The sequence below is a fragment of the Dama dama genome, chromosome 9 (assembly GCF_033118175.1).
Source record: "Dama dama isolate Ldn47 chromosome 9, ASM3311817v1, whole genome shotgun sequence".
Classification (NCBI taxonomy): Eukaryota; Metazoa; Chordata; class Mammalia; order Artiodactyla; family Cervidae; genus Dama; species Dama dama.
The window spans coordinates 69,999,108-70,011,207 of NC_083689.1; the positions used below are offsets into that span (position 1 = coordinate 69,999,108).

General features: G+C 38.4%; 1 protein-coding gene across 4 annotated transcripts in view; it reads left to right on the forward strand.

The window, feature by feature from the left end:
- SGCD (sarcoglycan delta) overlaps positions 1-12,100 on the forward strand; it is a 660,276-nt gene that overhangs the window by 638,053 nt on the left and 10,123 nt on the right. The gene's annotated exons all lie outside the window — the stretch shown is intronic.

The window sequence follows — 12,100 nt, forward strand, 5'->3', positions numbered from 1 at the left end:
ATATCAAAATAACATTGCAAAAGAGCCTCTGGAGAGAAAAGAACAAAATAGAAGTTCTAGAACTGAAGATAGATTGACAGCTGACTACTTAACCACAATAGTGAGAACCAGGATACAGAGGAATGATCTGCAATTCCTGAGAGAAAATAACTGTCAGCACAGCGTGATGCATCCAAAGAAAAACCTCTTTTACTAAAGAAGGCAGATTAAAAAATCATTTCAGAAAAACAAAACTGAGGATTTGCGCCAGCAAACTCTCACTAAAAGAAAATGTCAAAACTTTTCTTGATTCTAAGAAAGGGAGGTTTACGATGACAGAAGAAATAAAGATAGAAAGTGGACATGCATATTAATAGATATACATAAACACTGAATAAGCAATAATCTGACTGGATTAAACAACACAGAACCAAAATACCTAATAGTACATACAGATAAATCAAGAATATCTGGAGTGCTACATTTTAAAAGAAAATCCATTAAAGACTCAATATTATTAAGGTATCCACTCTGCTCAGAATTGATCTATGGATTCAACACAATCCCAGTCAAATTGCCTACAGGCCTTTAAGACATATGGAAAAGGAAAGAGTCTAGAAAAGCTAAACCAGTGTTTTCCTTTTGCAAAAGCTAAAGGGCTCACTTTAGCTAATTCTGACTTCTTACAAAGTTATATCAAACAAGACAGTCTGGTATTAGCATAAGGATGGACAGGGAGGCCTGGCATACTGCGGTCCATGGGGTCACAAAGAGTTGGACACGACTGAGCGACTGAACTGAACTGAGGCAAATAGATAAACAGAACAGAATAGAGTGTAAAAATAGGTCTATATAGGTGTGGTTAATTGATTTTCAACAAAAGCATCAGTGCTATTCATCAGAGAAAGGATTAATTTTTTTTTTTTTTTTTCCAGTAAATGGTGCTGGAACAACTAGATAAACCTACTGGGGAAAAAGTGAACCTCAACTCTATTCTTAGAAACTAATTCACGATGGATTACAAATCTAGATGTAAAACTAAAACTATAAAGCTTCTAGCAAAAGACATGGAAGACTATGTATCCTTGGAGTAGGTGATGATTTATTAGGGAAGGTACAGAAGTACTAAACATAAAAATATGATAAATTGACACTCATCAGAAGACATTATTTAAAAATGAAGTAAGTCATGGATTGGGAGAAAATACTTTATACAGATAGATAAGTAGAAAGATTTTAGATATATGAACATATTCAGATATACATGCATATCTGAATTTTCTGAAAATGTATCTGAATTTTCAGAGATATGTTGATATATACACACAAAAAAAATTTACCTGGCATATACAGCAAATCAATAGCAAAAAAAAACAAATAATCCAATGGTTTAAAAAAATTTGCACAAACGTTTTAAATAGATCTCTCCCAAAAGAACATCTTTGAATACCCAATAAACACATGAAAAGCTGCTCAACATGATTAGTCATCAGGAAAATGAAACTTGTAAAGAAGAATCATTTTATAGCCACTAGAATAGCTTTAATTACATCAGTATTGGTGGTAAGAATATAAAATTGCACAAGTATCTTGGAAAACACTTTGGCAGTTTTCTTATTGTATTAATCTATGATGGTACAAAATTCAGCAGCTTAAAAAACAAGACATTTATTATCTCAGTTTCTGTGGGTCAGAAATCTGGGTGCAATTTAGTGATGCCTCTCACTCAAGATCAATTATCAGGTTGCAGTTAAGCTGTGGGCCAGGGCTGTGATCTTTTCAACTGCTTGTCTTGAGGAAGATCTCTTTATAAATGCAGTTGTTGGTAAGACTCAGCTTCCCGTAGACTATTGGATTGAGGGCCTTAGTTTCTCACAGGCTAATGGGCTCCCCCATTTGCTCAGATATGCTCAGCAGAGTATCTCTTTGAGAAAGGGAATGGGAGCACAAACCCAAGATGGAAGCCACAGTCTTTTATAAAGCTAGTCTCCTAAGTGACACCCTGGCACACTTAACTTGTGTAGAAGCAAACCACTATGTATACTTGCTCCTTGGTAGGAAAGCTGTGACACACCTAGACAGCATATTAAGAAGCAGAGACATCACCTTGCCAACAAAGGCCTGTATAGTCAAAGTTATGGTTTTTCCAGTAGTCATGTATGGATGTGAGAGTTGGACCATAAAGAAGGCTGAGCACTGAAGAATTGATGGTTTTGAATTGTGCTGCTAGAGAAGACTCTTGAGAGTCCCCTGGATAGCAAGGAGATCAAACCAGTCCATCCTAAAGGAAATCAACCCTGAATATTCATTGGAAGGACTGATACTGAAGCTGAAGTTCCAATACTTTGGCCACCTGATGCAAAGAGCCAACTCACTGGAAAAGACCCTTGTCAGTGGGAAAGATTGAGGGCAGGAGAAGGGGGCCGCAGTGGATGGGATGATTAGATAACATTACCGACTCAATGGACATGAGTTTGAGCAAACTCCAGGAGATAGCAAAGGACAGGGAAGCCTGGCATGCTGCAGTCCATGGGGTCACAAAGAGTCGGGCATGACTTAGCAACTGAACAACATATCCAGCCCACATCTAGAAGATAGAATCACCTAAAAGCATGAATACCAGGAGGCCAGGATCTTTGGGGATTATTTTAGATGCTGTCTTAACACATTTCTTAAAGACACACCTATGCTATAACCTAACAGTTCTACTCATAGCTACTTATTTTAGAGAAATGAAAAACTCTTATCATCATAAAGATGTATGCAATATAGTCCCAAACTCAAAACAACCAACTATCTACTAACAAGAGACTGGATAAAGGGTGCATACTTTCAGTTATAAGCTGAATGAGTTCAGAAGAGCTAGTGTGCAGTACAGGGATGACTATAGTTATTAAATAATGCTCTATTATATGTTTGAAATTTGTTAAAAGAGTAGATTTTAAATATTGTTACCACATGGGAGGAAAAGGTAAATATGTGAGGTGATGGATAGGTTAATTAACTGTGAGAATCGGTTCACAATATACACATGTATTAAAACATCATGTTGTACAAATATAGACAATGTTTATTTCTTAGTAAAAGTAAAAAACCTGTGCATTTCATTGTATGTACATTTTTCCTTAATAAAAAGTCATCTGAAATTTTTTTAAAAATCCAGTTATATGAGAGACACATCTAAAATATAAACCATACAGAATGGATGATATGTAAAAGAATAATATAATAATAATAAAAGATGAATATGTAAAAGGAAAATACTGACAGTGAGAACAACTATACTAATAGGCAAAATGGCTTTTAAGGCAAAAAACAATATAAGAAATACAACTGTTTTTATACGTGGAATCCTAAGCTGGTGTGTATTTAATAAATACCTCTCTTTATAACTGATAGATCAAACAGGTATATATCTTGAGTTAATAGACATAGAACATAGCACCAACAACTGCATAACACATATTCTTTTCAGACACCCATGAATATTTGTAAAAATTAACATATACTGTACCAAAAATCTAGTCTCCATTTTTAAATGATCTATTAAAGAGAATATTTTTAACTATCATAAGATTATTAGTTTAAAAATAATGATTAAAATATATAGTAGAAATATATACTAGAAAATCTTACATATTTAGAAATTAAGGAAAGTCCTTCTATAAAACTTACCAGAGGAGAAATTATACTAAAATGGCAAAATATTCACACCTACATTATTAATACTTCTTTGGTATGCTGCCCCCAAGATGCATATCCTTAAATAAAAATATTAAAAATTAAGAAGGCAGAACATTTTAATTAACTAAGGTGGCAACACATTTTAGAACTTACTTAGAATAATTCTGCAGTTCTATTTAGAACAAAAGACAAGGAAAATTCGAGCACAAGAAATAAGCATAACACAGGGTTGACAAAAGCAAAAGTTAGCTCTTTGAAAATATTAATAATTGACAGTACTGCTCAAGGGGAAAAGAAGACACGAATATAAATATTTGGAACAACAAAAGACATAACTACAAATGTTGGGGATGGTTTTTAAAATGAAAATATTATAAAAAGCTTTGCCAAGAAGTTTAAACCTCTTTATGAAATGAAAAAATACCAAGAAGAGAGATAACTTGCCAAAGTCAACCTGAGAAGAAGCATAAAACATGTATAATCCTATAATTAACTTTAAATGGAAAAATATGTCATTCAATGTGCAGGTTTCTCAATGATTTTAAATATACAGGAGGCAAATAAATCTAATCTTTCATTAAAATTTTCAGAATAAAGTGAAAGAACTTGACAAAGGTATTGATGATATTTAATGACAATATTAGTGAAGTGAAAGTCACTCAGTCATGTCTGACTCTTTGTGACCCCTGACTGTATAGTCCCTGGAATTCTCCAGGCCAGGATACTGGAGTGGGTAGCCTTTCCCTTCTCCAGGGGATCTTCCCAAGCCAGGGATTGAACCGAGGTCTCCTGCATTGCAGGCGGAATGACAACGTCAAGCTAATACCAAAAATTGAGTGGATTATTGAAAAATTAACATAATTTACCACATTAATATATTAAGTATATTATCTCAAAATATGAAGAATAAAATGGTACTTGATAAAATTCACAGTAATGAATGATAGAAACTCTTGGCAAAACAAGAATAGAAAGGAACTCTCTCATCATGATAAAAAGTATTTCAGGGGGAAAAAAATAAAACCCTAGAACAAAAAAATTTTACTTAATGGTGAATTTTTTAAAGCTTTCCCTTTCAGGTCAGGAAAAGGCAAGATTGCCATTTCCTCACTTTTAATTAGCACTGTATTGGACAATCCTAGACAGAACAGTATAGAAAGTAAAAGAAATAAAAAGTATAAGAAATCAAAAGATATAAAACTGTCATAAAATAACTAGTGCCTACCAAGTAAACCTGGTTTGGGAAGATCCCCCGGAGAAGGAAATGGCAACCCCCCTCCAGTATTCTTGCCTGGGAAATCCCATGGACAGAGGAACCTGTCCATGGATTCCAAAAGAGTCAGACATGATTTAGCAAGTAAACCATAACAAGACAACCAAAATCAACCTGTGTGCAAATTTTGAAAAATAAGATAATTTGTTGTTGTTCAGTTGCTCAGTCATGTCTGACTCTGTGACCTCATGGACTGCAGCATGCCAAGCTTCCCTGTCTTTTACCATCTCCTGGAGTTTGCTCAAACTCACATCCATTGAGTCAGTGATACCATCCAACCATCTCATCTTCTGTTGTCCCCTTCTCCTCCTGCCTTACTTACCTAGGTGTTAACTATAAGATCAACATATCGAAAACAAGGAACAAAAGCCTGAATCTCAATATAATAGGAAAAAGCAGTAAGTATAAGAGAAATAATTTTTTAACCAAAATATCATTTTCAGTAGACACAAGAGATATGCTGAATCCACATAGAAAAAAAAAAAAAAGTCTAACTTTATTGAAATACATCCAAGAAAACTTAGTAGAGACAGATGAAATCATCATGGAGAGAACATAAATCCAACCAAAATTCCAACAGGTCTTCCTTCATTTGATTCTGAAATTAGGAGGTTAGAATAAGAAAAAGGAGTCCATGGAGAAGGTAATGGCAACCCACTCCAGTATTCTTGCCTGGAAAATCCCATGAACTGAGGATTCTGGTAGGCTACAGTACATGGGGTCGCAAAGAGCCGGACACGACTGAGCAACTTCACTTCACTTCTTCAATAAAAATAAATGAAAAAAAAAAAACCTTAAAAAAAAAGAAAAAGGAGTCCAGAATGGCAGTGACTAAAAGACAAGGAAGGGAAAAGCCCCTGGCCCAAATTTGGCTCCTCGTTTTATGTTGTTTTTTTTTTTTCTCCTCCCCCGGGCCTACCCTATGTAAACTGGGCTAGCCAGGAGTGCTATTTGTTTTACCTGAGGTCCTCACTCTGGTCCTCGGACCTTTCTTTGTTCTAGTTTCGTGGGCTTTTCCCTTCCTTGTCTTTTAGCCACTGCCATTCTGGACTGCTTTGTCCTATTCTAACTACCTAACAGCTGTCTTGAAAAAGCAACATAAGAGGACTTGTCTTATGAAATGTAAAAAATTTAAAAGTTGTAGTAAGTTAAAACACTTAATTGTTATCACAGGGATAGATGAATAGAATAATGAAATAGACTAGAAAGATCCATAAGTGTCTGGCAACATCATTTATGAAAGAACTAAATATAGGCTTTTCAATATATGATGTTGAGATCCTTCACCTGCATCTGTTTTTATCCCAACCTCAGACCATACACAAACATGAATACCTAATAAATTTGAGACGTAGCAAAACACGAAAATTTTAAAAATAATATTGAAGAACTTTATGGTTTCAGTGTAGGGAAGGATTTCTCAAATAAGACACAGAAAGCACAAATGCTAAAGGAAAAGATAATAAAATTTTTGGCATTAAAATATAAAACTTTGTTTACCAAAGATGCTCAGCATAAAATGAAAAGATAAGCTACTGCCTCAAAAGAAGGAATTATCAATACATAGAACTGCTAAACAATTATTTTTCAGAATACATCAAGCATGATTACAATGCACACAATATCACAAAAACAAAAGACATCTCACTGAAGAAGAATCCCAAATGGCTTACCAGCAAATAAAAAGATGCTTAACTCCATTACTAAACTGGGAAATGCATATTTAAAAGATAATAGCATCCCATTTCACACTCATTTCATAATGAACAATATCAAATGCTAGCAAAAAATAGAATAAACAGAATAAATAGAATAAACTCTATACATTACTAGCGGGAAAATAATAAAGCTGTAGATAAGCATACCCTAGGAGCTAGCAATGTCACTCTTAACCTGTGTGTCCTAAAGAAAATTTACAAATAAACACCGGGATCCACATCAGAAATGACTTAGTAGAAAAAAAACTTGGGATCAATCAAAATGTCCAGCAAAAGGATGGACAAATAAATCATGATGTGTGATTAACCCAAGGGAATTGAATAAATTACAGTTGGGCATGGCTGTTCCTCAGGAACAAACTGTTGAGGCCAAAAATAAAAAAATCACTAAGTGGAATCATTCTGTGCATACTCAAAAACACATGATAGTGAACAATTTATCATTTAAGCAGGCAAATGTAGTAATGTCATAGTACAAAGAAAAGCAAGAAAAAGCAAACAAAAACAAAACAAGCAAGAAAAGCAAAATTCATAGTACTAGTTACTCTTGAGAGAAGGAAATGGATTAGAATTAGGAAAAGGAGCTCTGCTGCTGCTAAGTCACTTCAGTCGTGTCTGACTCTGTGTGACCCCATATATGGCAGCCCACCAGGCTCCCCTGTCCCTGGGATTATCCAGGCAAGAACATGGGAGTGGGTTGCCATTTCCTTCTCCAATGCAGGAAAGTGAAAAGTGAAAGTGAAGTCACTCAGTCGTGTCCGACTCTTAGCGACCCCATGGACTGTAGCCTACCAGGCCCCTCTGTCCATGGGATTTTCCAGGCAAGAGTGAGGTGCCATTGCCTTCTCCGAAAAGGACCTCAGGGAACTACAAAGAATTTTTTTTTTTCCTAAGTAGGTGGTGAGTATACCTGGGTTGGGAAGATCCCCTGGAAGAGGGCATGGCAACCCACTCCAGTTTTCTTGCCTGGATCATCCCATGGATGGAGGAGCTTGGCGGGACACAGTCCATTGGGTTGCAAAGAGGTGGACATGACTGAGTGACTAAGCACGTTCACAGACACACAAGATCTATGGCAATTTCATTCTTTTTACCATATTTATATATGGAGAAATCTTTGCATCAATTCCAAAAGTTTAATGATTTGAAATAAATATTTGTTTTCCACCAGTAGCCCTGGCAATAATAGGCCAGATTAGAATATCAGCTACCTCCTGTCTAAACCATCTCCATCACTTGCCATCTATGATTGCTCAGAGACTAGTTTTTCCTTCGAGCTTTCTTATGGGTCACTCACTGACATTACCTCTCCAGTCTTTGTGGGCATCTGGTTTGACAACATTGTTTTAGAGTAGTGGTTCTCAAAGTGTGGTCCCCAGACTGTCAACTTCAACATCACCTGTGAGTTGCCAATAGTGCAGGCATTCAGGCACCACCCTGAACCTACTGTATGTAACTCAGGGGAGCCTGGCAGGGAATTCTGCTGCTCAAGTTTGAGAACCATTGTTCTGGACAGCACGGCCTAGCCTTGGACCTCCTTTCCTAGACTTCCTTCTATTTTCAGGCTCTTTCAGTCCTCCCAGAGGAGTCACATTTGCTCCTTTCAGGAGCTGTATTCATTTCAAAGAGCCAACAGGACCCTCAGTTGTCTTCACCACCTCCCAAATCAGGAGGAAGCCTCCCTCCACTTTCCCTGCTCAATAACCAACGAAGCAGTAGAGTCATGGTTGTTAATCTATAGTCAGAAATTGACTGAAATCACCAGAAGAGTGCTTTGTCTGCTCTGTGCGGGCCCTTCAGGGCTCCTGTAGGAGCTTTTGTCACACTGGAAGGATTTAGCATGTGCACATACTATTAAGTTTGCCTGAACAATAAAGGATGTTAAGATGGGGTTTGAAACACAAAGTCAGTTACCCTTTGGTCTCTGGCCAAGGAATTGCCATTTCTACCTCATTGGAGCCTCTGACACTAGAAAACAGAGTAGCTGCATTTCTTGTCACTTCCAAAGCTGTGAGAGGGAAAGAGTCAGCAGTCAATTCTGAGTTCAGTTCTCTGACCTGGGAGCCCTCCTGCTGATTTCAAAGCCCACAGGAGGTGGTGAGAGTAAAAGGAATTCCTGAGTCTGTCTGAAAAGCCAATGCTCCAGCTGATAAAGTTCTCCAGGCTCCAGACATTGTTTCTCTATCTTGAAATTTTCCCATCAACTATCATTTTGTATCAGCCATTCACCTTGAATAATATACAGCAAATATGAACACATTCACTATATCCTAAATTTGATGTTACTGATGTCAACCATTTCAGTAAGTTGTAAAAACCATTTAGGGTAGGAAATAAGTTTCCCTATCACCTTACCCTTATTTTCAGAGGTTGGTTTTGGAAATAAAAGTGCTAATTCCATAAAGAGAGAGTTGGCATTTACTTAACAAAGCGTGGGGTGAAGACATGAGGCACAGGAAAGAAGTCCAGTTTTCCTGGCACCGATATTATACCCTGGACAACACACTTGGGTTTGAGTCTTGGTTTTGCCCTTTTACTAGAGTACAACCTTAAGCAAGCCATTCACCTTAGTTTCCCTTGCTTGTACAATCAGGACTAAAGGAGTGTCAAAGGCATAGGACTTTGTCGGGATTAAATGAGATAACAGGCTTCCCAGGTGGTACGATGGTAAAAAAAAAAAAAAAAAAAAAAAACCTGCCTGCCAATGCAGGAGATCCAGGTTCAATCCTTGGGTCAAGAAGATCCTCTAGAGTAAGAAATGGCACCCCATTCCAATATTCTTGCATGAAACATTCCATGGGCAGAGGAGCCTGGTGGGCTACAGTCCATGGGGCTGCAAAGAGTCGGACATAACTGAACACACACATGCCCAAAAGGGATAACACAGTATAAAACACTTCCTGCAGAGCCCAATCACCTAGTAAGTATTCCATAAAGCAGAGCTGATGTTTGTGGCAAGAACTAACACTAACAAAATAGGTCACACCAAACTGTCAATGGTTGGATATGTCCAGTGGCTCCTGTATTTTCTAAGAAACTTGCAAGGGTTTTGATAAGTGGCATATTCAAAACTGACTTCGGGAAGATATATTTGTGCGTGAAGTACACTGGGGAAGAAAGGAGGAGTTAGACACAAAACTTGTGAGGTTTCAGTAGTCCAGATTAGAGATGAATGGAGAAGTTGTGAACTACTCTCAGGGCAGGACTAGAGACTCAGTTGTAAAGAATGGGCATGTGGACACAGCTGGGGCAGGGAAGGGTGGGACGATTTGGGAGAGTAGGATTGACATATATACTACCACGTGTGAAATAGACAGCTAGTGTGCAGTGCAGGGAGCTCAGCTTGAAGCTCTGTGGTGACTTTAGAGGGGCGGGATGGGGAGTGGGTAGGATGTTCAAGAGGGAGGGGCTATATGTATACATATAGCTGATTCACCTCATTGTACAACAGAAATGAACAGAACATTGTAAAGCAATTATACTCCAATTTATTTTAAAAGGCTGAGTTAACCATTATAATAAGGGAAGGAGAGAAGGTCAAAGGAAAGGGAAAGAGAGAAGATGGTTTGAGGACTGTATCCTGGGCAAGGTGGAGAATGGCAGTGCCATTGAGAAGATGGTGAATGAATGTGGAGGTGAGTCGGCAGTATTGTCAGAAGGGAAGTTTATGCCATGGGGTGAATATTAGTGAAAACAGAAGGTTAGACAATGCTAGGATAAGGGGTATGAGTCAGCCAGACCTTACAGGAGAGAAGCAAATGAAAATGGCAGGAAACCATTGGCAGATTTTAGAAGTAAGCTATAGGAAGAGCTCAACTGCGTTGGATTAAGTCCTAGACAAGGCTGCACTTCAGACACGTCATTCTCTGCTGTTCTAGTGACAAGACCCCCTTCCTTGTCCAGAGGTTCTAGTGAGAAAAACCACAGGCAAAAGAAGTTCGCCATAATTCGAGGTGGAACCATACCCAGCTCAGCAGCAACTTGGTGAAGATCTTCTGAAGAGGAAGGGGTAGGATGGGGGATTTTTGCCACACACAAAGGGGTGAGGTCACGAGGGAAAGGAGGACTGAGAGAGAAGCTGAAGCCAGTCCTTTCCAGAGGACTAGAGACTTCAGGGACCCAGGCCTGGGAAATGGAGAAGAACCCTTTGTTGGCCTCTGTGCAATATGGCTTGGAATCACTCAGGAGGGCACCCCACTGGTGCCTTGCTCTTCTTGCCACTTACTGATGCCCACGAGAATGTGTCCTACCCATGGGGGTTGGTGGAAGCAAATGGAGTCAGCGGTTGGCAGAGAGAATGATGTGATGTTCCTTTTAAACATGTTCAAAGTGTTTGAAAATTAGGAGTGGAGAAATATAAATGCAGAAAATTGATCTGATTTAGAGTGCTTTGGTGGCCATTGCTGAGGGCTATGCTTTCTAAGTTGGAATACTTTATTTGTAACAGGTAAGAGGATCTTCATTCAGTTCAACCGGGTGATAGTGTTAAAATCTGGAATACTTAGAGGATGAGTTTTAGTTCATATTTTTTGCATAAAATAAGATAGGCAAAAAACTTTCTATGAAGCATTTTCCTCTTTTGTGCCAATAATTAGCACAGAGTGTGGCTGATTCTCCCTTCTCTCAACTTAATTTACAAACAATAAAATTCAATGTTGGATAGTATAATTAGTCCAAAGAGTTTCTATAAACACATGGAGGTATGTAACTACCACTGTAACCAAGACAGAGAACAGTTCTGTCACCAAAAAAGCATCTACTCCTTATGCTGCCCCTTTATAGTTAAATCACTTCCCTCTTACTTCTAGCAACAACTCATCTATCCTGAGTCTTCTTTTGACAACTGACTATTTGAGTAAGGCCTGAGATTTCTTTATGACTTGTTAGTGTCATAACAGTCACAGCAGTAATAGTAATGATTAACACATATTAATCATACATTTCCAATGTGCCAGGCACCACTTGGAGCACTTTAGACATGAGGAAACTGAGGCTTTGAGAAATTTTGGAAAAGAAAGGAGGAAAGAAGGACTTTCCAAGGTCATACCGTGGCAGCCCCACGGCTTGGGTCAGTCATGTCCAACTCCTAGGTCTATTTCCTTAACCTCTACCTGTTTCCAGGAAGACACAGAAAGCAGGGCAAAGGGGAAAGAATACCTATCAATTTCAGGAATCTCAGTTTAGACCTGAAATTGCCTTATTCTAGAGATAACTTCGGAGAAGGCAATGGCACCCCACTTCAGTACTCTTGCCTGGAAAATCCCATGGATGGAGAAGCCTGGTAGGCTGCGGTCCATGGGGTTGCTAAGGGTCGGACACGACTAAGCGACTTCACTTTCACTTTTCACCTTCATGCACTGGAGAAGGAAATGGCAACCCACTCCAGTGTTCTTGCCTGGAGAATCCCAGGGATGGGGGAGCCTGGTGGGCTGCCGTATGTGGGGTC